We start from the raw sequence: 24,702 nt of genomic DNA, 5'->3' as shown, positions 1-24,702 counted from the left end.
TCTGCCACTGCAGTGCTACTGGCCATGACAGCAAAAACAGTTAGCCACAAGCCTTTCCTCAGTTTGGAACAGAATACCCTCCTCAAACAGAGGAGGACGGGCAGAAAGGGCGAGACACGAGGTGGCTCCAAAGGCCGGTACAATTCTGTTCCGGAAATCTTCAAGGTTTAAAAGCCTCTCCAGAGTGAGATGTTTGCCACACTGATGACACGTGCATGCAAAGAACCAACTAGCCAAGCAAAGCAACCAACCAACCCCACAAAACAAAGGAAAATGAAAAAAGCACATCCCCTCACCTGGATTCCAGCAGTCAGGTTAGATGCACAGCTCAGATCGCTGCCACACTGTCCTGGAGGCAAACAGGGACCACGTAAGCACTCTCCGAAAGGCACTCGTCAGTCACTGCCACAAAGGCATCACAGACTGACACGAGCTACCGAGCCAAAAACGCTAACCATCCTAAACCGAGAGAGGACGGAGCAGCTTTCAGAACCTTCTCTTCAGTTAAACCTTGCTCCATAAAACTGAAGTCGGCCTTAAAATACCTTGGACTTCCAGCACAGTTATGTTTAATGCACAGATCCCTCCACAGAAAAAATTTAAAGTCTATTTAAAGTCTGAAGAGATTTTAGGTGGTGAGGTGAATGAAGCCTGTATAAACACCAACCTCATCTTGAGCTCACCATTTCCAAGCCCAAAGGAAAGGGTCAAGGAGTACCCTGCCTGCCTCCCCACCACCACCTCTAGGACAGCTACGGTATGAATGCCAGCAGAAGGTCAGGATGGCTTTCCGTTTACAGTAAAGAGCAAGACATGCAGCTAACGAGTGCAGAACGAGTAAAGGCACTCTCGCAACAGGCAAGGGCATCTCCCCCTCTTGCAGCAGGTCATTTTTTTTAAGCTCATGGTAAAAGTCCAAGTGTCTGGTCTGCACCGGATCTCTGAGACTACTCACAAACACCAGCTATCCTGAGGTTAAAAACTAAGTCTCTTCTTTGCTGTAAAGAGAAGGTCCAACTTATCACTGCAGGTTGCTATTGGTCAGTGACAATTTCTAATCACCCACAAAGAGAAAAAGAGCAAGGATTACCTCAGCAAGGAATGCCGACCTGTTTAACTCCACAGCTGTCAACAGATAGGACCTGAACGGGTTTATATCTGAAACACTACACATGAAGTCCTCCAAGGTGTTCCGAGCTATACCAAGGAGGTTTCATTTAAAACTTGATAAAAGACGGGGGAAAAAAATGGAGCGATGGAAGGAGAGGGCTGAGACAAACAGTTTGTTGACTGTTTTGTAACATCACTGATGCTGGTTTGAGCAGCATCCCCTCCCCACCCACCGGTGCAATCTACTATCCTTGTTTACATGTACCAGCCATTAATGAAGGCAAGAGCACGGGAACAAACTGCTGCTGCTTTGTAACCCCTCGTAGAAATAGTTTGGGTGCCTTTTCCACCAGCTTTCTGCACACCGTGTCTGAAAAGCGTGCAAGAGAAGGAATTGAGAACAGACTATCCTGTCTCCAAAAGAGTTGAGAGAGTTAAAATCCTGCCTGTTCCTGTTCCTCTCTTGTTCAAAAACTTCCATGCAAAATTACTTGAACACGAAGTCACAGCAAACGTAATCTAAAAGGTGGAAACCACAACGAGCTGCAGAGGCAGCATAAGGAAGGTTCAGCTGGACACCTACAGCCTATAGTCTGTTCTCTGGACTAGATCATTTTAAATGATTCTTCAGTCATGTTACAAAAATCTATTCTCTCTATTGCAACTAAAACAGCACCGAAAAACCTATTCTGGTTTTGTGTAAGGAAAATCTATTCTGCCCTAAAAAAGAAGCACCGTTTTGACTGCTCAAATACCACCTGAATGCTCAAAGCCCTTTTGAAGCCGATGAAAACAGACAGGCTTCCCAACTCCTTACATAGCCATCATCTGATTTTCATGACAACCTTGTCAGACCAGAAGCAATACCATACAAGGCAGATTTTTTTTCTTTAAACATGCTTTTGGCTGAAGAGCGATCCTAGACCGGTTCCTCTCTGTCACTAAAAAATGCAGAAGAAACCCCTGCAAAAACAACAGCTGCAATAACACAGCTGCTCTACTAAAAGTTGCAGTCTTTGTAGAAGGCTGGACATGAGCTGCGCGATATACATGCCTGTGGAACAGCATCAGTAAAACAGATTAAAGCGCATGATTTCTTTATTTTGAGGGCTCTTTGTTTACATGGAGGCAGCTGAATTGAGAGTCTCAGGTCATCTCGCACCAAGTTTTTTGGCATGTGCAGGACATGAACTACCACCCAGTCCAACTTTCTTTCTCTGGTCCTCTGAAAAACGGTGCAATCCCTTTTGCTGCTGGGGCACTTCTGCCAACGAAATACCCCTTTCGCACACGCATTAGGAAACTACTATTTTGGGGGGTTTCTTGTGCTTTTTGTTGTTTTTCTTTTTAAGCCAAACCTTATCCCAAAAAGGCCAAAGAAAAACCTTCAGTAGTCATTTCCTGATTGCATATTAACAGCTTTTAACTTTACCACCACCCAAAGTTGCACCTGTTAAGTGTACGTGCCTTCAGCTGCGACAAGAAGGTGAGTGCATTAACATTGAAGACAATTCATTTGTGAAATTTCAGCCATGCAATCTGATCTGTTAGTTTAAGAACTGAAGCAGTTTGCAGAAGTAATGAGACAACCCAAGGTGTTCACAGAGGGGTTACCTGTGAGACGGTGCTTTAACGTGGGGTGGAATTGCAGAGGAAGAAACAGTCCCACCGGAGGCAGGTTTTTCCTGGTCACCGAAGCCCAAGAGAAAGCCTGCAGGAAACGCCACAAACCTGGGCTGCTCATCACAGCAAACCGCTGACATTCCTGCAGGGAAACTCGTCTGCTGAAAATACACTTTTGGTTCACATGCAGCTATTAAATCATTGCTGTGCTGGCATTACCTCGACGATACAGAAGGATTTGCAGTTCTAACCAGCTGTGGACTCCAACAGCACAGATCGAGCAGGTACCGTACTCACTGCCACTGTGTGAGTGAGCTCAGCTCCCTCAGCATCCCGAGATCGCTGCTTTCCGTGATGTAATCAAACCTAGGACTGAAGGCAGACGCTGCCCTGGGCGGGTGCGTGCCCTGGCTGCATTTAGTGCCACGGAGCCCAGCGGGACCTGCGCACTGCCCCCCGCCACACCCCAGACCGCCCCATGCAGGTGACAGCAGCCAGGAGCCACGAGGCAGGAGGGGTGTTTCCTGGCCAGCAGCCGGGCACAGGCACTCACCGGACACCGCCTCCCTCCCGCGCCGGCATCCCCCAGCGCCCTGTGTCCAGGCTGCGCTCCTCGCCACGGCTCAGGCTGAGCTTTCCCTGCTCAGCCGCTCCCGCGTGGCATCACCTGCGCTGGCAAAGGCCCTCGCGAGGGACCGGCCGCAGAGCCGCAGCGAGCAGGACCCGGCTCTCGCCCGAGCAGCAGCTCCCGCCCCAGCGCTGGGCTGGACCTCGGGATCTCGCTGTGATGGAGCAGCTGGGGATCACGGCCGCTCCCCACGAGGCTCCCGTCAGTCAGACACAGCCATCACAGCACCACCGCCGCACACAGCACCACCGCCGCAGAGCCAACCCACACGACCGCGTTGCACAGGGCCCAGAGCCGCCCCCTCCGCAACCACCCTGTTGCAGCAGCGCCCGGTGCCAACGGCCCCTCCCTGCGTTACCGAGGCCCTCGGAGGAACAAGGAGCATCTCTGACCCCCAACAGCAGAAACCCTGCTCCCCTCACGGGGAAAGCAGTAGAAATGCTTTGCCCAGGCTCGGCCGTGTAGCTCAGCAGCTGCTGTTCAGAGGGAAACACTGACACCTGATGAAAAGTTGTAGTTTACAGAGCATGCCTTGCTCCTGATTTGGTCCTCTGATAGTCACTAACATTTTCCTTTCAGGTAAAACAATGACCTTTCATTCATGATAAATTAGCAGCTGCCTGTTACCTTCTCCAGGGTTAAGTGTTCCTGTACTCCAAGTCACCAGTTTTATTACACAAAGGCTGCAGCTGCAGTCCCTGTTTTCCAGGGCACTAAAACACCCAGACCACCACCATCTGCTTTTTCACCATTTGAAAAATAAGGGCAAAGTCAGGACTAGCTTCTCTCTGACAGCCTGTACCTCAGGCATATGATCACCTCCAGAAATTAGGTGCTTCTTCAGCCTATCTGTAAATCCACCTTCCTTCCATCCGCACAGCCTATGGGAAAGAGAGCACATCTCATGGCTCAGAAAGATGCAGACTTCAGAGTACTCCTTTGGAAGCTGCACTGGGTTCAGGGTTGGGGGTAATACTCATGTTAATTCATTGAAGAAAAGGTTGAGGCCAAACCAGAGGACTTGGAGCATTTAAAAAGCAAGAACAGCAGTGTTCTGCCACTGGGAGAGGACACAGCTACCTAGAGGCCTTGATCTGTGAGAGCTCCTAAAGGAAAAGACTGGTTTTTTGCAATAAGAAAAGATCACTGCAAAGCAGCACCTAGTGATGAATGCTGCAATGTCTCTGGGATGCGATTTCCATGCCTGCTGCTTAGGTCCTTCATCTAACTAGACATATTATCTGCTCTTCTCACTGTATACATCGGTTTCCTTCCACAAATATGTCAACATGGCACCATCAAGAGGACCCAGTACGCCCATGTTTGCTTAGGCTGCATAACCACATTCATTCTGCATTGAGTTCCTCTAGTCTATCTAAAAAGAAAAGCTGTATTTATCGATGAAGTACTCCAGCGTCTTACAAAAAGCCCTCTCCTTTTGTGTCACAGTTCACTCAGACTGTTTCAAGGGTTTAATTCTCTCCCCTTCTCTGGTGCCTGGCAGACCCTGCTTTGCCTCACGCGGCAATGCTTCTTCGTTAGCTGCAATGCTTGCAGTGTTTTACCGTGACATTTCAAATGCTGCAGTTACAGCCTTTCCAGGGGAACTGAACCACAGGCTCTCTGTGAAGGGAGCCGTGGCTCATGTCTTATGAAATCCCGCAACCAAGAGAGATGAACAGCTGTCTGAGGAAGGGGGGGAGGCAGGAGGGGCGTTTAATTTAGGGCCATCGTACCTGCGGCAGGGACTCTTTTCTGCTCCTCTCCACAGCAGACGAACCGGCATCCACTTGTCATCTGACCCATCGTTCACGGACTGCCTGGATTAGTGTCTTCTGCTCGTTTTGGCTGCGGTCTGTTGGGAGAAAAAGTTATTCGGGGTGGGAAAACTAGAAGCAACAAAAGCAACGACTCTGTCCTTGACAAGCTGCTCCACTACTACTCTTTCTTTCTTTCGTCCTCTGGCTGTTGAAGGCAGCCCCTTCCCTTTGGAGCGCAGCTCCGGCTCGTGGCTGACACCCATCCTCACCTCAGTCTCCGGGATTTGGGGCTGCTTGCTGGAAAAGATTTTAGCCTTTGTCGGATGCTGTGAGTACGCGCTTGCAACGTACCTTGTATTTTCTTTCAGGAGCATAAAACTGAAGAGGAAGACCACCCATCACATCATCTCAGCAGCTCCACTTTCTCTGCCACAACATAAAGAGCAACACTCGTATTTTTTTTCCCCCTTCAAATTACAGCACAGCTTTAAGCCGTGTTCCTCCATGTTTGCCAAAGCGTTTCCAAGTCTTAGGCATCTGGTTTTTCAAAGAGCAGGTGAAAAGCTTAGCTCCCAGAGAAATGCATGAAGTCTGAAAAAGAGTTCATCTCAGAAATCTGTTATGTAACACATCTTTAAAGAAGCTATTTCTCTCTATGTCTGGCAGCACCCGTTGCCAATCGAGACAAGAAAGGAGCACTTCTGGGAAGGGGATGCACTGGTTCTGCTCAGCAGAGCATCCGGAGAGGAGCACAGAGTCTCTCAGGAAAAGCCTGAAGGCTTTCCGCGAGGACATGGGACACATCAAATGATGCACAACATACAGACAGAGCCATGAATCCACCTGATCTTCACTTTCTGACTTCTTCTGATCTAATGAAAATGCTAAACAAGGCAGGATTTGCTAGGTACAGTAAGTTCCCATTATAATAATAATGATAATAATTTATTTTTAATTATAATAATAATTTCTGTGGCTCTTTGATATCCATATATATGTGTGTATATATATACACATACACACTTGTCCTAACCTAAACTATATTTCCCCACTAATGAAAACCTGGTAATTTTTCCCATCAGCCTGGGTGGCTTGCTCTTTGCAACTCTGTAGTCCAAGCGTCTAATCCTGCAAGACAACCTTTACAGTAAGTGGTTCAATTAAAAACTAGTTGCATCTCTCCTACTTTCAACATTCATTATTTTGAAATACAAAGACTACTTTTAATTCTCTCTCCTCTTCAAAGAGTATTTTCCTAAAACACAGATTTGCATGAAGAAATTTGGATACAAATAGGCACTGCATGATCCTGACCATTCTCCGCAGTACAGCAGCATTTCACAGAGCAGAGGGTCACTGCCAGGGGGTCTGAGTCTCTCCGCTTTGCAGCCTAACACCAAAATCTTTCTCTTTTGTTTCATGGGAACCTCGGGAAGCCACAGTCAGGACTGGCGCCTCGCTGGGCCAGAGGGTGGATAAGCAGCTGTGAGGACGGGGGAAAGTTTGCAGTCCTCCCTGCTTTTTCCAGTGCACATCTATTTCCTTATGAAAAGCATTAACAGCTGCTCCAGATGAGTTCTGGTAGTTCTAGAGACAAGCACTTTGAGGTGCTTTGGGCAAATATACCTGATCTTGCTCTGCAAAGACTTGTCACATTAGATTAATCCACTCTTCACATCAACTGAACAAACCAGCAAGGCTGGCAGTCCTTTGACATGGGCACCTGCCTCTTGCAATAGAGATTAAGTCATAAAACTCATTTCTCACACACCACAGGACCTTTCTGAGAGCATCACAGACCCGAGGCGGACACCTTGGCTGGGCTGGGCCGGAGCCAACGAGCAGGGGGTGAAAACTCCCCATTTCACGACAAACCTCTGCAGCCATCCCATCCATCCTGTCAGCACAACGTTGGATTCTGCTTCGGGGAGCCCCTTCTTCATCCTTCTTCAAAGAAAGGTGCGTTTCCTCCTTACCAGGGTTCTGTGAGAAAGAAGAGCTACACTGTAAAAAACCACTGCTATCACTGCTAGATAAAAACAACCGTGTTGTTTTAAAGGAAATAAAGCACAGAACACAACTGCCAAGTGAACTCCTTGGCAGTCAGCTGGATCAGGCAAAGCCCCTTATCCTTCGGTAGTCCAAAAAATTACATACTTTAATGCTTGACAAGGAGGTGGCATGCTGAGCATAAATGCCCTGGATGCTGAGACAGGTAAAACAGTGTTTCCATTTCCAGCAACTTTTTGGGTGAACTCTTTTACACCTGAAATAAACAAACACAGACAAGTTCATTAAATACAGCCCCTGGTACATCTGATCACCTCACGATAGGATGCCACCTGCCTACCGCTAATACCTAGAAAAGACAGAAAACCTGCTGAACCTAAGGACTTCTGCTCCCAAAATGCTCTTTCCTATAAACTTCTATGGACTGATGAAGAAACAGCAGCAACAGAAACAAGACCTATGTGTCACCTACCCCAATCAAATAAGCACACAATGCCTTTTTCCCAGGTCTTACACTTACCAGTCATGATGATGGGTGCAACTATGAAACCCAACCAGGACTCACCTCCCTAGGCCTCCTGCCCACTCACATCCATCCCTCGCACTGCCAGTGCCATGAATCAGTTTTAGACTGCCAGCAGGGACTAAGAGGGCACATCCAGTTCACAGAAAATCCCAGGCCCACAGTCTTTTCTGCAGCCTTGTTGAAAGCCATGACCCCAGAGCAGACCTTAGCTTCCTTTTGGTTCACTTTTCCAGCCCCACCACCCCCCATATGCTCCCTGCTGGAAGCTGAGGGGAAATTGGAGGACTGCAGGGCTCAGGCCCACAAGCTCATCTCTAGAAACCCCACTCACACCAACAGGAAGCTGCAGGCAGTTCCCATGCTCAGCAGGGACACAGTCTTTTACATGGGGCTTCGTGGTGGCAGTGGGCAACAGAAGAGGAACAGCGAGGAGAAAGACTGCTGGTGACCAGGGCAGAGCTCTCTAGGGAACAGGAGGATCCCTCCTGGGCCTCATGTGCAGGATACAACCGGATTTAGGTCTCTCTGGGCACACAGGGAGAGCAAAAGCTGGGGGAACTTGGCTGCCAGCTTGAGCTTTGTGCAGTGGGTCAGGACACAGCTGCAGGCAGCAGAGATCTTGATTGCACCCTCTACCCCACCCAGGGGTCCAGCCTCAGGGGGGAACCCAGCATGCTCCCCATGCAGCCTCCCCCTCAGCCCCCCACACCACAGCAGCTGTGGGCTTCCCCACTGTGTCCAGGCTTCAGGAAGCTCAGGGCTCCCACACTGGCAGACCTTATGCCTCCAGAGCAGGACACAGCTGCATCCATGGTGGAAGAGAAAAGGAGGGAGCAAGGGAACCCCTGCAGCTGTACCACTGCACAACCCACCCCTGCATCCACTTGCTGAGGCACCCTTTCCACTGGGGATCCATTTTATGCTTGGTAGGTTTTAATGAAACATGAACCATCATCAATGGACCCTTATCACAAGGCCTTAAGGCAGTCAACACTGCTCCATGAAGTCCAGTTGCATCAGAAAGTGGAATGACTTATGGTTTGAAGGCTGGAGAAACAATCCCCACGTGTAGCTCTCTGTGCTAAAGAGATGCTGCTCCCTTTCCACAAACCACCTTTGGAAGATGTAGATAATGCCATAAGGTTTCCTGGGACAATGTCCATCTAACTGTCTCCGCTGAAGCCCAGTTCAATCACTAGTCTTGGTTTGATGCATAACAAAGACAAAGAGCAACACATGCATCTGGCCTGAAAGGATATTTTCCTGTTTCCACAGGCTCCAGGACAACCCCCAGTGTGTTTTGCATGCTCATCACCAAATGCCAGAAGCACTGCGTTGGCATTTCCAGGAGCTAACAGGTAGCACAGCTGTTTGGGGGCCTGAGTGTGAGACACCCAGTCCCTGTCCACAGCAGGCTTTTCAGACCACACTGTGGACACAGCTGCATGGAGGAGGCAGAACATGCCCAGGCCAAGCAGTGCTGCAGGAGCTTTGGGTCCCAGCAGCTGCCTCAGTCATACCCAGGCTTGAGAAGCACAAGGCTTGGCTGCGCAGGCTGACTGGAACACACCAAGGAAAACATGTCTTCTTCAGCTCTGGGGCTTGCCTGAAGAGCTCTGCCCTTTTCTTAGCAGTCCCCATATGAAGGACAGGCCAAGGGCAGGATATGGCCTCAGCTGTAAGGAATTCCAGCACATCTGCTAAGGAAAAAGACATCTTGGTGAAGAGTTTCTGGCACAGGTACTTACTTCTCCCACACCACAGGTCAAGGGACCCAGTGACATCAAGTGGGCTGCCTCTTAAAATGCCCTCCAAAATGCAAAACTTGGGAAGCTGATTCCATACAGACTGACATGAGTAAAATCAGTCTTGAAAGCTGGACCTGCTCCTGCAATAGCCCCTCTCAGACTCACCTGGAACACTCCAAGGTCCCTCTCCTCACATGCTCTCCATGACCTTGGCCCAGCCACTGACCCCACCTGAAGGGCTGCTCTGCTCCTTCCACAGGCATTTTCAGGCTCTTGGCCTTGCCAGTCTCTGCAGGCATGTGCATGGAGGGGGACAGGGCCCCACCTGAAATTCCCAGCATCACCTTTACTCAACATCCTGCTTTGCAGACTCTCTCCTTGGCCTCTCTGCTTGTACAGACCAAGGATGGTCAAAACCCTCAGCTTTATGACAAGTGTTTCTGCACTGCTAAAGATGACATAAGCACACTAGTGGCTTTGTTAGCCCATACCCTGTCTTCCAGACTTGGCTTTCATTTGTCTTGTCACCACTTACTGCAGGTTTCCTCCCCTGTCTTTTCTCTAGCACACAGACCACAACTTCACCTGTATTTCTACAGGGCCATGACCTGTTCACACCACAGGTGCTGCCACAAAACAGGAGGAGGGAGAGCCACCCCACCAAAACAGGAGGAGGGAGAGCCAGCCATTAACTGGCAATGCCAGCTGCTTGTCACCAGACACAGAATTTTAAGTGATTTACTAGAATGAATTTGCACTGGAAGAGCATTCACCTCTCACATGCCTTCTCCAGCACTGACAGCACATGGTGATTGTCACAGCCTGAAAGGAGTCCTTCAGGACAACCTCCCTCCCCTGGGGACCAATGACCAAGTTCATGATGCCCTTGGACTGAATTAAGGTGAAACAACACCAGCCAACCAGTTTTAAGATTTATTAACACAAAGATAAGGCATGTGGTCAAATAAGATAATTCAATGGCAAATACTGCAACTAGCTAGACAAGTCCCATGCCACACATTTCAAACAGATCTTACCAACATTCAACAAAAGAGCAGGAAAAAGAGAGGAAAAGGGGAAAAGAGAGAGAAAAAGATATCACCACCCATGGATCCAGCAGCATCCTGTTGGTCCTCTTCCTTTGGGAGTCTCAGCAGTGGGGGGCTCCCATCTGGTGGTAGGTGGGTCCTCTTCACCCTGGGTGTAAGTTTTGGCAGTGCGCGTGCAGTAACTACAACTCGAGCAGGGTGCGACCCTAGGTTCCCACTGAAAAGCTCAGAGTGACACACAGTTACAGCTCGAGCTGGGTGCCTCCAAAGAGGGACCCTGAACAAAGAGATCCCCAGGCAATTACAGCTTTTTTCAAATTAAGTTGCCCACCCCCACGTGGTAGTTCAGACCAATAGTAATTTTTGGGTCTGGGGTCTCCTGCTCCTTATTGGGTCTCATCATTGTTCCTAGGCAGGCTGTTGCTTTTCTCCCTTATCTTTTCTGTTGCCCTTTCTGCCAACAGGCATGTCTCCATTCCTCGGGTCCCGCCATCATCTCTCAAGGTCCTGACAAAGAGGTGGCAACTCCAGCAATTAGCACTGTTCCAGCAGTGCACAGGAATGCAAATTGCTGGTAACTCCCTTATCCTTCCCACCTGCACCAGCTCTGGGGCCCTTTCTCATTAAACTAGGGAGTGCAGCCTAAGGCTTAGCAAATTTAGCCACTCATGCCAAGCACATTTTATAGAAGTTGTGCTAAAAACAGACAGTCCAGGTCCCAAAGTCTCTGCCCAATCGTGGTCCAGCTCAGCGCAGGCTTGGTGCATCCCAGGTGGTCGCAGGGAGACCATCTCAGGGGGTCACAGCAGCCCAGTCCTGTTTCTGCCAGGGACAGATGGCTTGTTCAGGGTTATGGCCTGCCTGCACCCCATGCACCAAGAAATGTTTAAGGCAGAAGTTCATTCATCTGTCTGCCACAGTGATAAACTGCCTTGAATATAATACACAGACTGCAGCTATGCTAGTTACCAGAGCAGGAAGTACTGTCCAGCCAGTGTTTTCCTCTCCTTCAGTTTTTCCCCCAGTATGTACTGTCTTGGTATAACTGGCATCACCCTCCCCCCCACTCCACTGCAGCTTGTTGGAAGTTATGCTGATACAGAAAACATGTATACATTTCACAGCCTCAAAACTATTTCACAAGCATGACAAGCCCTTATCAAACCAAGGCTGCCCTCTGGGTTAGCAGTTACTACTCCTTTGAATAGCACTGCAAGGCAGCTGGTCTTGTCCTTAGTGTTTCATGTTTCTTCACTTGCTGGGAAGAAGGTTTCTTTAACCAGCTTGCCTTGATGCTATTTATCCAGAGAACTGATGCCCTGCTGCTGCCACCAACACAGCCTTGCTTCAGCCCTTGGGAAGTCGAGGCACACCACATTCTGACAGGAAGCTGACACAAGCTGACAGTCTGAGGACAAGACACAGGGAACAGCAGGTTCTGCAGCAACTGCACTCTCATTTAGCCAGTGCAGAGCCTGCAGAGATGCTCCCCTTGTCAAGGGCCCCATCTCCTTGTCAAGGACTGCTCCCTGTCCCCCCAGCTAGGCACAGACTTGCCAGGCTGATGCTCTGGCAGCTGTCAGAGCCCTTAGCAGGCTAACCAGCCCTCTCTGCTGCTCCTGCTAGTGGGAAGCCTGCAAAGAAACACCCTCTCTTGGTGAGGTGACCCTCACCCATGTTGTGACTTGGGGCCTCAGGCCCATGGAGCCAGCTCTGACTCCAGGCACTCTCTCTCCCCACTTCTCCTTGAAAAAGCATCAGGCAATACACTCATTCCCTCCCCCTCTCCCCCCCACCTTCTCTTTTCTTCTACCTGGGCACTTCCAGTTGAGTGCTGGGCCTCAAGCCAGGGCAAGTCTCTCACCAATTCAACAAGGCCCAAACAGCACCCCTGATTCTTGGCTAAGTTTGAGTATGGAATAGCAATAACCCAAGGTAACAAGCTAACAGTCCTTTCCCAAGCCAGAGCCCTCTAGGAAGGGAGCATTTCAACACCAGAAAGAGGACCAGAATGGGAGCAGTCCCTCTGCCTCATCTTAGGAAGCCAGGGAGCAGTAAAAGCAAGAACTCAATTCTGTCCTCCAGAGCAAGGCCAGAGCTGGAGACAAGACAGAGTAGCTGGGAGCATTAGGTCTCATGCTTATGTTAGGCCTGTCCCTGCTCCAGGCAGGACTCGTGGATGGTTAACTTCACTAGGCCTGTACATAACACTAGCCCTGCTCTGAGCTGCAACCCTTGGCTTCCCTGCTACAGCAACCCCAGTGCTCCCTTGCATGTCCACACAGGTGACTGGTTTCTGTCCCCCTCCCCACCCCCTTTGTGGCTGCGTAACTCCATACATCCACATGTCACATTAAATGGAAGGGGAGGACAGAGGCCAGGATTCCCTCATCAGCAAGGACACAGCCTGCACACATCCACCCACCAGCTCACAGCTCCAGTGCTGCCCTGCTGCAAAATTAAAGCAGGCCTCCCTTTGTGAGGACAGCAGTGAGACAGGAAACCATATATTCCACACCATTAACCCTCAAGTACACTTCCCTCTAACCAAGCTCCAGACTGCCAAGCCTCTACAACCTGCAACAGTTGGGTTTCAGCTATTTCAGCTTAGCTGCAGGATACACTGAACTATTTAGCAGCTTAACACCCTTGTCACATTTAACTTTCACACCCAGAGATTAGCCTGAGAGTGCAGCCACTGTACAGGTCAAACCCTCCCACAGTGGAGTCTAGCTTTTTCTTAAAAAGAAAACCTTCACCCCCCTGAGACACTTTCAAAGCCATTTGTGGTTTTTTATATTGGTCTCTTCAGGGCAAGCATCTGAAGAGAAGCAGTGTCTGAAGACCCTGTCACACAACACTAAGACCTCCCAGTCACTGCTAGAACTCCTCCCCAGCACACCTCACTGTATCCCCCAGCTCTTGCAGGTGCACCTCACTGGGACATGCCAGGTGAGGGTAACCACCTCACCCCCCCCCCCCTCCCCAGACCCCTTCACAGCTGGGACACTGAGTGGGTGGCATGCCCACTGCTAGTTACTGCTTGTAAAGCATTTCCATGTGACTACACTAATCCCAACACAAGCTTTGAGCTCACCACAAGAAAACCCTCTGTGTCATCAGACAGAATCCACAAGGAAATCCTGACTATCAGCTAGTCAAGCATCTTGTAGTTCAGCAAGACAGGAACTCACAATGAGGCAGGAGTTGAACAGTGCTGACCACTCCAAAAGGCAAGCCTGCCAAGAGCCATGCTTTGCACTTTCAGCTGCTTCCAGAGAAGCAAAGCCCTGCACACTGGGCAGCACAGGGTGTCCTGTCATTTCACCCTTGATGTGGTAGCTGGCCCCCTTCTGTGTCCTGGGGGCATAAGCCATGTCTTTAGCTAGGGCAGCAGCAGCTCAGGCTTTTGAAGCCCAGAGACTGCAGCAGAGCTGTCCCGCAGCTGCTTCTCTCTTCTCAGCTGCAGCACTCCACATGCCTTTGGAGAGCTCCAGAGAGAAACAAGAGCATCCAAAGGGAGCTGGCAAGAGAGGAGACACTCATTTCTCCTCAAAACATAGTACTGCCAAGCATCTGCCAAACATGGCTGTGAAGCTATCTGACCAAACTTGGGAGGTCTTTGAACACTGCATTTTGTCTCTCATTCTTTTCTACTAGGCTCACTAATAACAACACTGCTTAATTTAAGCTTGAAGCATGAAGATTTCTTGAGAAGACCTGCCTCAAGTACTGGGACATTTGGAGAAAACTATCTCACCTCCATCTCAGAAGGCACAGGCAGAGTCAAGGAATGACTCTGACCCAATTCTGTCATAGGAACTGGGTTTTGTGGTCAGAAAACAATGCTTTTGAAGAACTCCCTTCTGACCTGATGATTTAAGCATCTGTCACAACCTTCTTGCCCCCAGTCTCCCCCATATACTAGCCTTTCCTGCAAGATAAGGAGATGCAATCAACAAACTGCATGAAAGATGAATTCAAGCCCTCCAAGCTGCAAAGATTCTACATCTGACCAGCTGTTTTGGCTTAGCACTCTTTGCTTTCCAAGAAGTGAGACTGGGAGTTTTCAAGCTTTTCCTGGTAGAATACTCTTCCCATTTAAAAAGAGCAGCCTGAGAATGAGGCTACCAGAACTCAAAGGGCACAGCTTTTCAACAAGGACTCCTCAGCAGATCAGGAATATTGGCCCCTCAGATAACAAAACAACTCCTAACAAGGAGCACTCAACCCTAGTTACATACTTACCTCCCAGGGAACAGGAAACACAGCAGGACTCCAGAAATGAAGAGGAGATCAGAACTCTGGATGACCCAAACACACACAGAAACAGAGTCAGCCTTTGCACACCTATAGACCTACAATAACAAGGCACCACAACAAATTTATTAGTCACCTCACACAGAACTTCACACAGCATTAAACAGACAAAGCACAAGCACCACCCTAGAGACCCCAGCCCCCAAAACACACCCACCCTGCACAACACAAACACAAACCCACAAAACACCCCACTCCCCCTCTCCAGGGCACCCAGCAAGAACAAGCACCCCTCTCACCAAGCTTAAATGCAGCCCTCTGGCCAATGGGTGGAGGACGGGTGGGTGGAAGCCCCAGCTGATTCTGGTCAGGCAAGCCACAGCTGAGCCTGATCAGGGCAATTAAGGCCTCCTGCTGCACCAAGGGCCCTAGTGCCATAGCAAGAAAGCTCTTCCATGTGAAAAGTGACAGTCCCTTGGAACACCTCACATGGAAGCAAAGCTTAACCAGGACAATTTTGTTAGGTGGGTATATCATACCCACATATATACATGTCACCTGCCCCCAAAGGCCTTTGATACGATGGTAGTGAAAGCCTTCTTTGAATACCTGCTAGCGTTTGATGTCGAGAACCTTCCCAACACTTCCAAGAAGCTGTACCTGCCTAGATGTGCAGCGCGAGCATACAGGAATCCTTCTCCTGCAGGTGTCATGTATCTTGCTATCTGTGGCTCAAGCATTCCCAGCACCAGAGGTGGTGCCTCTGCATTTCACATCCCTCACAGGTTTTTCTTTCCTGAGAGTTTGTCCAGGCTTTTTTGGAGCCCATGTGAACTGTTCACATCCAGCCAGAAACTCCAGCGCCTAATTATGCATCATGTGAAGAAACACCTCTTGCATGCTTTGGGCCTGGCCCTCGCTAGCACTGCTTAGGGGCTTTTTTTAGTCCCTACAACACAAGAAGCAGAAAACAAACATTCTCCAGCCATTTTCCTCTCTTGCAGAAACTTTTGGTGTTTTCTCAGAAAACTCTAAATCTACCTTGCTGTTTTTGTTGACATTTAAAGGCTTCACCTTGCCATTCTTGCCTGTGCTGTCAAGACCCTGACCACACCCAGGTCCAAATTGCCTTGACCAGCCTCACCTGGAAGCTCCAGCCACGCCCCCTCTGCCCCTTGGCCTGAGGGCTGTATTTAAGCTGAGCCTTGGGGGTGGGGGCTTTGTTTGGCTGGTGTTGGGGTTGTGTGTCTGCTGGGTGTTGTTTGTGAGGTGTTGTTTGTGTTGTGAGTTGTGTCTTTTGTTTTTAATGTTGTTTTTTAGGTGTGTCTTAAAGCTGTGGGTTTTTTTCTGGTTTCTGGGTGGTTCTTGGAGCTGTCTTGTGGTGTCTTTCCTGTTCTTGGTTGTCTCTTTTACTTCTGTTTAAGTTTTGTTTCTTCCTCCACTTTCTCCCACCAGTGTTTGTTTGTCTTTTCATCTAGACTTTCAGTTTGGATGTGCTATCCTATTTTTTTCAGAGCTTGGGTGGCTGTGTGTGTTACAGTATTTTTGTTGTATGAAAGCTTTTTTGAGGCATTTCCTACTTTTTCCTGCAGCATCTGATCTGCTTTGTAGCTCAGTCATGCAGGTCTTTGGTCAGGTGTGGTGGAAGATGGAGCTGCTAACTGAGTCGTGAGAGCTTCTTCTCTTGACTTCCTGGGAGTAGCCTAAGGGAGGTCGGGAGTGTTCCTGTTCTCAAACTTGACTTATCCATTACTGTGTTACTTCATTTCCCTGCAGGAGTTTGGAGGCCTTGGGGAAATGCCCTAGCTAAGAGCTTGGGTGTTACTACTTCCCAGGAGTGTCTGGTAAGCTACTGTTCACTTGTGTGCCTAAAACAGCATGAAAGCCTTGGTTGAACTGAAATAAATGTTATGTAAAAAAAGTGTGTGCTTAGCCACCCTAACAGGGTCTGACCCTAGGGTCCTGCTGAGAAGTTCAAAGCCAAGTCAGAGTGAAAATGAGCATATGTTCATATGTTGTTTTTGACTTGCTTGTGTTGCGAGATGTGTGTCTTGTTTTCAGTGTTTTTGTTGTTTTAGTTAAGTTTTAAAGCTGTCTAGTTGTTGTAGTCTCTGAGGGGTTTTTGGAGCTGCCTTGTGGTGTCTTTCCTGTTCTTGGCTGTCTTTTCTCTTTCTGTTTTAATTTTAGCTTAAGTTTTGTTTCTTCCTCCACTTCCCCCACCACCACACCAGTGTTAATTTGTCTCTTTATGTAGACTTTCAATTTGGATGTAGTACCCTATGTTTTTCAGGGCTTTGGTGGCTGTGTGTGTTACAGTATTTTTGTAGCATGAAAGCTTTTTTGAGGCATTTGCTACTTTTTCTGCAGCATCTGATCTGTTTTGTAGCTCAGTCATGCAGGTCTTTGGTCAGGTGTGGTGAAAGATGGAGCTGCTAACTGAGTTGTGAGGGCTTCTTCTCTTGACTTCTTGGGAGTAGTCTAAGGGAGGCTGGGAGTGTTCCTGTTCTCAAACTTGACTTACCCATTACTGTGTTACTTCATTTCCCTGCAGGAGTTTGGAGGCCTTGGGGAAATGCCCTAGCTAAGAGCTTGGGTGCTGATATACCACCTTCCAGGAGTGGTTGGTAAGCTACTGTTCACTTGTGTACCTAAAACAGCATGAAAGCCTTGGTTGAACTGAAATAAATGTTATGTAAAAACTGTGTGTGCTTAGCCACTGTAACAGGGTCTGACCCTAGGGTCCTGCTGAGAAGTTCAAAGCCAAGTCAGAGTGAAAATGAGCATGTTTAATATTGCATGTGCAGCATTTCCAGCTGGAGCTGGGTGCTGCTGAAGAGGGACCCTGAACAAAGAAATCCCTGGGCAATTGTAACTCTTCAGTCTAAGTTCTCCACCCCTCATGTGGTAGTTGAGACCACCAGCAATACTCAGGTGTGGGGTCTTCCTGTTCCTCCTTGGGTCCCATTGCTGTCCCTAGGCAGGCTGTCTCTTTCCTCTTCTCTACTGCTGTGACTTGTGCTGAGGGATGTGCCTTTGTTCCTTGCTGGGTCCTGCCCTTGTCTCCCAAGGTCCTGAGGAGGAAGAGGTGGTAATTCCAGGCCACCCCAATGGACCTGTCCCAGCAGGGAGAGGAGGCTTTGTTTCTCAGGGTCCTGATGCCCAGGGGCACAGGCCTTATTTCAAAGTCCTGACATCCTCCCTTTCAGAGTGTGAGGCACAGGAGTGCAGACTGCTTGTGACTTCCTCCTCTTTCCAGCCTGAACCAGCTCTGGGGCCCTCTTTCAGCTAACATGATGAGTCACCTGAGTGTGGCTTAAGGCTTCAGCAAATCTAGCTGCTCCTGCTAAGCAAGTCTCTTAGCAGTTGTTCTAAGCAGCTACCCCTGGACAGCCCCAGTCCAGTGCTCTTTAACAGGAAATACTCCAGGTGTTGAGGTGTCAGAGAGTGGGTTGTGCCACTTGACCACTGAGGACAAACCAAACAGTCTTTCCATGCTCTGCTTTTTCTGTTTGTGCAACAGTTTGTCACTTTCCCTTGATGCATGTTCTTAAGAGCTGAAGAGTGATGCTTCCAAGCAGGGAGTCTGGGCTTGCTGCAAACAGGGCATGTCAGAGCCTTCCAGGTCTGTGGCTTCTGACTCCCTTCAGGGTTTTTCTTGCATGTCTCAAGAAGAGCCCTGAGAAGAAAAGAAGTCTTTATTTGTTGTTTCTGTGGAAAAAGAGCAAGTGTTCAAGTAAAGCTAAGAAGGTGTTGCATGTGTTTGCTGCTTAGACTAGCTTTATGGGTGTGTAGAGTGAAGTGCTGTTTTGAAACTCCAGTGTAGGGTTTCCCCAGAGAGAACAAATGGAGCTGCTTGTTGTCTGAGGTGTCCCTGGCAGAGCTGATCACTTATTGAATAGGGTTATTTGGGAAGAGATGCTTGGTTTATTTTAAACTCTTTAAGACTTCACTTGATGCCCAGTGCTGCTGGTGCCCACAACACTGTGTCCTTGTTGGGAATTGCTTCTGAGTCCCTTGGAGTGGGAGGGGAAATGGGGCAGGGACTGTGTCAGAGCAGCAAGTGGGAGCTGGAACTGGCACATGGCCTTCTTGCTCTGTAAGAGAAAACAATCCTTTGAAGTTCCAGTTGTTGTCCCAACTGGAATGCAGGCACTGAAGGAGAGGAGTAAGCAGTGGCCTGGAAGAGACCATCCAGGCTCTTCCCGAATGAGCAGTAGTTGGGGGTAGTTGCATTAGGATGTGCTATCTCTTTTAGCCTTATGTTGATTTAAAAGAGAGCAAGTCTAAGCAAATGCTTGTCAGCCAACAAGTGTCAACTAACAACAAAGCAGGAAAAGCCTCAGGCAGTGAAGAGCTCTTCTCCCATGCACAAGGTGTTTCCTGGGTTTTTTGGTCAGCAAACTGAATTGATTCAGGCCCTGGAGTGGAAACCCAATGTGATGGGAACCCAGGTCTTGGCTCCAAGTCAAGGCAGGTGGTGAGGAAGGCCTTGGGAGTCAGGGTGCCCTGGGTCTGCTCCTGGGAGCTCCTCACAGCTGTAGCACAAGCAGATGCTGCCTCCAATTCTCCTGCCCATGGAGGGGCTGGGGTGGGCAGGAAGGCAAGGAGGGGAGCCCTTGGCATGAGCCCTCAGAGTTGTCCCAGTGGGACCTGGTGCTTCTTGACTGCCCCAAAGCAGCAGGTCTGATCTGGTGCTGATTAACTAATTAAAACTGCCTGAATTTCCCTAACTGAAGGAGGGAAGGAAATGAGTGTGACCTCCCCCCCAACACCCCTTCCCATGATAATGGAGGAGGGACTGCTGTTTGTGCTCTGCCAGGGTGTGGATTTTCTCCCCTTCCTGGCTTTTGACAGCTGGTTTTGATGCTTTTTCTTCCCTGTTTTGGGGACAGTGCTTCTTGAGGCAGGTGGCTCCTTCCCAGAAGCTGCTGGTGAGGTTGCTGCTTTCCAGTGTCTCTAAGTGGGTGCTTGGAGCTTCTCAGCACTGTCCCCTCCCTGGGCACCTCTTGGTGTTACTCCCTCTTTTGCCCTAGGGGCCCTTTGCCTCAGGCTGCCTTTCTCCTTCCAGGAGCTTCTGGAAGCTTCTGGGGCTGCCTGTGGGGCGGGGCTGCAGCTGATTGGTGGAGGGGTGGGGCTGGTGTGAGCTGGTGGGGGGGCTGTTGTGGGGGAGGGGGGAGTGACAGGAGCTGCCTCAGGGAGAGGGGGGGCTTCCCCCAGGCTGCGGGGGGGCTGGGTGCCTCTTGCAGGGGGTGGCTGCCCTGGGCCGTGGGAGCCCTGCTGTGCTGGAGGCAGTGGGTGGCTGGGGAGGAGGAGCTGGGGCTGTGCAGCAGCAGGGGGGAGGAGCTGGGGACACCAGCCCCTTTGCAGAGCTCTGCTGAGGTCAGTGCCTGAGCCCGGGGGCAGGGCAGGAGGGACAGCTGGGGACAAGGCTGGTGAGAGGCCTGAGCTGGGGAGGCTGTGAGCTCCTGCCTCCCGGCAGCTGCAGCAGGGCTGCTTGTGCCTGCTGACCCGAGGGTCTGGGCAGGGCCCTGTGCCCAGTAGCTGAATGGGGCAACAAGCCCTGGTAGGACAGTTGGGAAAGCAGCTGGCTCTGGAAGGGGCTCGTGCAGCTTTTGCATTTGGATGTGTGATGTGCTGAGGGGGAGCAGCAGGTGACAGTGCCTGGGGGCTCCTTTCAGCAGGCAGCAGTCCCCTGTCTTCCTGCCAGACATGCTGTCATGGCACAGGCATCGCTTGCTGGGGGCTTTTTTTCCTAGGCCCTGTGCTCTTTGGAGAGCCCTTTTTAGTCTTTCTCATGAGAGGTTGTGAAGCTTGATGGGCCTGAGATGTTAGTGGCTTGTCAGAGGAGCCATCCAGTGAGGTGAGTTGCTGCATGCTTTGAGTTTCCAGTCTCTGCCTAGTCCATTGACATGGGTGTTGATCACCCCAATGGGCTTAAATAAGCCCCTCTGAGCAAGCTTTGCTTGGAGGTACAACAGTGTAGTGATTGCCCCTGTGTTTCAGTATGTGGCATGCCAAGTCCTGTAGCTAACCACGGGGTACAATTGGATTGACTCTGCTTTTCCCCTGCAGGTCTTAGAAGAGTGCTGTGTCTCATGAACATGGCAAGATGGGGTCTGCTCCCAAGGCAGACATAACTGGGATCCGAAGGCTGCCGTCAAAAGCTGAAAAATGTACCTGGTATGTTGTCTGCCTCGTGTTGCTTTGACTTTTTAGACATGATAGAAGTCAAATAGGACTGCTTCAGAGACTGCCTAAAACTATTTTATCTGTCAAGGAGATGCCCCAGCTGCCTGTCTACTACAGGGTGTGTGCAGAAACTGAGTGGTGTGTAAAACTAGCCCTTACCAGCCCCCCAGGAGACTCCTGAGCTTAGGACAGTGTGTTTCAACATGACTGCTTTGTGAGCTCTTGTGAGCACAGTCCAAATCTCTCCTGAATGTAGTGGGGCCAGGAGGGACTTGTGGGAGGAGCAGGGGGTTAAGAGTGTTGCCCTTCTGGTGACAGCTGGAACAGAGGCTCAAAAGGAGAGCAAGGGCAGTTTGGGTGGTTTGAGAAGGGATGAATTATTTCCAGAGCTGCTGAGAATGAGTAGCCCTCTTGGGAGGGGGGAGTATTGGCAGGCAAGGCCCTATTTAAATCCTTTAGTACTGCTGAACTGTGTCTTAAAATCATGTACAAGGTAAAGCCCTTGGGTAATAAGCAGAGAAATTGTCAGGCATGACACTAACCCTTGAGCATGGGGCTTCCCAAAGAGGCTCAGACCAGCAGTTGGTATTGCTCCAACAGTGTTAGGGAAGGTTAGGTTTGCTGCCCACCACAGCAGGGTCTGACCCTAGGTTCCTGCTGGGAAGTGTGGAGCCAAATCCAAGTGAATGAAATGAATTTTAATGGCATGTGTGCAGTGATTGCAGCTGGAGCTGGGTGCCTCTGGAAGGGGACCCTAAGGAAAGGAATCCCTGGGCAATTGTAGCCTTTGAATCCAAGGTCTCCACCTCTCATGTGGTAGTTGAGACCACTAGTGATATTCAGCTCTGGGGTCTCCTGTTCCTTATTGGGTCTCATTGTTGTCCCTGGGCAGGCTGTTTCTTTCCTCATCTTTACTGGTGTGGTTTCTGCTGAGGGATGTGCCTTTGTTCCTTGTTGGGTCCCTCTGTCTCTCAAGGTCCTGAGGAGGAGGAGGTGGTTGCAGACCACAACTCTCCCTGCCCCAGCAAGGAGAGGAGGCTTTGTTTCTCAGGGTCCTGATGGCCAGCACAGGCCTTATTTCAGAGTTGTGACATCCTCCCTTCTGGAGTGTGAGACACAGGGATACAGACTGCTTGTGATGTCCTTGTCTTTCCAGCTGGAGCTGGCCCTGGGGCCTCTTTTCCTGAGCTGGATGCAAGTCCCTCCTGTTCTCTGAGTGTGGCCTAAGGCTTCAGCCAATTGAGCTACTCATGCCAAGTGTTTATAAAAGTTGTGCTGGGCAGCTACCTCTAGACAGTTTCAGTTCAATGTTCTTTAGCAGTCCTCCCTTTGTTCTTATTAAGCATCCCTGCTAACACTTGAAACAGTCCTCAGTCTTCTGAGGCAGACTGTCACTTTCCATAATTTCATGTATAATATGGTTGTAAGTGATAGGCATGACACAGATGAACTTAACACAACTACTACTGGGTGCAGCAGGTGATCATAAATCCCTGTTGTGGTTGGTGACCATCCTAGGAGTGTTTTCCACCCATGATGGTCTCCATCCTTCCTTATCTTCCTTTCTAAGGCATGGTGTATCTCTTCTGTATCCTGATGAGTGGCGATTAGAGTTCTTGTCCATTGTTTTGGATGCCTTCTAGGAGTTGATGCAGGTCATCATGTTGTAGTAGCTTTTTCACCAGTGTAAGATGTATTCCAGTGGGGGTAGGTAGTAAATTCTGAGTCAATGTATAATTAGATGGTAACAACTGATGAGATCTAACAGGAGCTGAATGGTTGAAGTTGCATCCCATAATTTTGGTCCAGTTATGAACACAAATATTTGAGTCACTACTTGTATTTGCAGCAGTGGTGTCTATGAATATGACTGCCAAGGGTTCTCATACATGCCCGTCTCTTTCCAGTGTATGCAAGTACAGTTCAACTTGAACAGCCAAGTAAGAACACAGCATGGCAGTATATGGCCTGTCCCACTTAGGTTCTGACTTGGATTTTTGTAGAAATGTTTTACCTAAAGCTTCATCCCCAGGCTGTCTGTCATGTGCCTGAATGTCTGGTACTGGCTGAAACCAGGGAGCCTGATTTTTTGTGAAGCCTTAAGCTGTTTCTCTAAAGCTAGTACATGTTGTGTCACTTGTTCATCTCTAACAGGCTGGTCTTAGCAGGGGTGTAAGGCCCTGGTATGGCAATGTCTCCCAAAGGGAATTTCTGCTGGTGTTAGTCCTGTGGGTTGTCATGGGGCATTTCAAACCTCCCATAGAGCTAAGTTCAATGCCTCTGGCCATTTTAGAGCAGTGTGTGTATGCATATTCCTGCTGTTTTTTCTTTTGATGTTCTGTTCATTCTTCCTACCTGTCCTGCAGACTGTGGGTGATAAGGGGTCTGCAGGTTTCTCTCTCTTCCTAGTGATGTGTATAGTTGCTTGATTGTTTGCTGTGAAATGGGTAGCCCTGTGTGACTGCATTGCTTCTGGAACCCCATATCTGGGTAGGATTTCTTTTAGTTAGGTTTTTACCACCCCTCCTGCCTCAGCCTTTCTTGTTGGGAAGTCCTCTCCCCAGCCTGATGACTGATCTCCTATCACTGACAAGTGTTTGTACCCATTGGTGGACAGCATATCCACGAGGTCTAGCTGTAGCCTTTGAGAAGGGAAGGAGGCCCACGGTTGTCCCCCTAACTCTGAGGTTGGTTTGCTGCTGGAGACCTTTTGGCAGGTTGGGCAGCTATCAGTTTTTCTTTCTGCAGCTGCATAGATTCCTGGTGTGGCCCATCCTTTCTGTGCCTGGTTAGCTACTGCCTGGGCTCCCCCATGAGCTTTATCATCAAACCCCCTAGCTACAGTAATTACTTCTTTTTAGAATGTTTTCCCCCAAGTGTCCATATTCCACTGTCATTTTGTTTTGCTTCCTGCTTTTCCCATTGTTTCCTCTCTGCTGCTGAGCAGTCCTTTTCATGCATGGTTTTGAGGTCTCTTAAATTCAGCCATTCACTCTGGTTCCTGACTGGAATTGCAACCACACAGTCTCTCAAAGGTGGTTGGGCTGCAGCCTTTGTGGTGGTGTTGGCTAAAGCATTTCCTTTCCCAGTTTCTGTAGTGTCCTTAGTATGGGCTGGGCAGTGCATCACAGCAACTTCTTCAGGCAGCTGGACTGACTCTAGCAAATAGTGTTTCTTCTCCATTAGATATTTTCTTTCCTAAGGAAACAATAAGTCCTTGTTCTTTCCATAACATCCCAGTTGCATGACATACCCCAAAGGCATATTGAGAGCTGGTGTAGAGGATGACTTGCTTTCCTTTTGCCAGGTGTGCTGCCTGTGTCAAGGCTACTAGTTCTGCTCCTTGCACACTCATTTGTGTGAGAAGCAGTTCAGCCTCTATCACTTGTTCCTGGCTGACTACAGCATACCCAGCTTGTTGCTGTCTGTGCAGATAGTAGGATGAGCCATCTACAAATAGGACTAGATCTGGGTTTTGCAAAGGCTGTCCCAGAATGGGAGGGTGGCTTCTCTCCACTATTGCTGCTGCTGTCACAGATGCCACACCTGCAACTGAATCTAGTTGAGCAGAATCACATGCTACTGGTCTCTGGCATTATTACTCTGCTGGCAATGCCCTTAGGTCCATGTGTGTACAAATCAAAGGGCTTTGTCTAATCTGGGAGCCAGAGAGCAGGTGCAGATGCCAAAGCTCCTTTCATAGCTCTAAAAGCTTGCTCTCTTTCAGGGCCCTGTGCAATGGGTTCTGCTTTGTTCTGGGTTGCCTCTGTCAGGGGTTTTGTGAATTCTCCCAGCCCAG

At 49.4% G+C, this 24,702-nt stretch overlaps 1 long non-coding RNA gene across 1 annotated transcript; it reads left to right on the top strand.

Annotated features, from left to right (window-relative positions):
- Positions 1 to 5,716: 5,716 nt before the first annotated feature.
- Positions 5,717 to 7,201, top strand: LOC135328111 (uncharacterized). Its single transcript, XR_010388836.1, has 2 exons — positions 5,717 to 6,028; positions 6,898 to 7,201. It is a non-coding gene; the product is annotated as an uncharacterized LOC135328111 (long non-coding RNA).
- Positions 7,202 to 24,702: the final 17,501 nt, after the last annotated feature.

Source organism: Dromaius novaehollandiae, chromosome 4, assembly GCF_036370855.1.
Source record: "Dromaius novaehollandiae isolate bDroNov1 chromosome 4, bDroNov1.hap1, whole genome shotgun sequence".
Classification (NCBI taxonomy): Eukaryota; Metazoa; Chordata; class Aves; order Casuariiformes; family Dromaiidae; genus Dromaius; species Dromaius novaehollandiae.
Note: the sequence above shows the minus strand (reverse complement) of the source record. Positions and strands in the feature narration are given on the sequence as shown.